Below are 1,412 nucleotides of genomic sequence, written 5' to 3'. Positions count from 1 at the left end.
GCAGAGCCCCTCATGCAGCGCAGGGCAGTGGGGGGCAGTGAGGATTGCCCTCCACTGGGCAGAAGCGGGTGAGCGGGGGCTTTTTTCTTTTTTTTAAGAGCTGGGAGCTGGGCCAGGAGAGCGGGTAGGGGATGGGGGCTTGTGCAGTGCCCCCCATGCAGCGTGGGGCAGTGGGGATCGCCCCCCATCTGGCAGCAGCTGGTGAGTACTGGGCTTTTTTTTCCAAAGAGCCGGGAGCTGGGGCGGGTGGGGCAGCCATTGCCGGGCTGGGAGAACAGGCAGGGGATGGGGCCGATTTGGAGATTCAGCCAATTCGGCAGCAGCCAAATGTCCAAATCAGATTCGGTTGAATCGATTCAGGACAGTGATTCGAATCACTGAATCGAATCACTGTCCCCTGAATCGGAAGAAATCCAAAGTGAATACTAGCCGCTTCGCGCAGGCCTGCTGCTCAGCCTTTAAAGACCACTTCCACGTACAAACCTGCCTACCCCTTAGGCAACGATTGGCCAAGGCAAGTGAATCTCATTGTGTAGCCTCACGAGAGCACAGGGCTGCCCCGCTGCACGCAGGCACCGATAGTTCAGCAGCGCCACTCGACATACAAGTGCTGGCTCCGTACATTAAGATTTCACTTCTAAACCGCGCTCTTGCCTGCAGCACCGCAGTGCAATGGCGAGAAAATCGTGTTGCTGACGAATGTTTGGGTGACAGGTAGTTAGTGCGGGACAGGAGATTCTCAATAAATCTGACAGTGAGGAAGACACCATAATCTGGTGGCAATAACGTGTGCTCCTCTGCATGGTTTTGATGTTGCCATGCTACATTAGCCAAATGATGGGATATTTGTCAGGAAGTTTTGTATCAAGAACATTTGCCATAGGGATTGTTGTCCCATGCTGCCATGTGGTGTTTCTGTTGCTGCTCTTTATTATTTATTTCTGATTAGCAAAGGCCCCGCGCATGAACTGGCTGTGGACAGGAACAACGCACGCTTGGTGTTTGTATTGCAGTTCCTCTGCGACACCGGCAACAGTGCCAACAGTGTTTTGGAAACAGCTACAGGAAGCAGATACATCCTTCCCTGCCTTGTTGAGAACAGGCAGCAACATAGAGGACCACGGAAAATATGAGGGAGATGCAAAGAGATACTAAAGTTTAGCCGTCAGTTTTGACTTACAGAAGAGCTACAGCCACTGCGCGATCTATCGGCACCCGATGTGGAAACCGAGTGTGAACAGAGTCGCACCAGACCCAGCCCACAGCGATGCTCGCTGGTCTGCGTATGCAGCGTGGGCTCATTTCAACGAGCTGATGGTCCGACAGATCCTGTATGCCAGTGTTTCTGTGACAACCTACTTTGAAAATCCAGTACAGGCAGGACTTCCAAAAGCACCGAAGTGACTTGGAAC

Source organism: Alligator sinensis, unplaced genomic scaffold (genome assembly GCF_000455745.1).
Source record: "Alligator sinensis unplaced genomic scaffold, ASM45574v1 scaffold1914_1, whole genome shotgun sequence".
Classification (NCBI taxonomy): Eukaryota; Metazoa; Chordata; order Crocodylia; family Alligatoridae; genus Alligator; species Alligator sinensis.
This window is presented reverse-complemented; position numbering follows the sequence as displayed.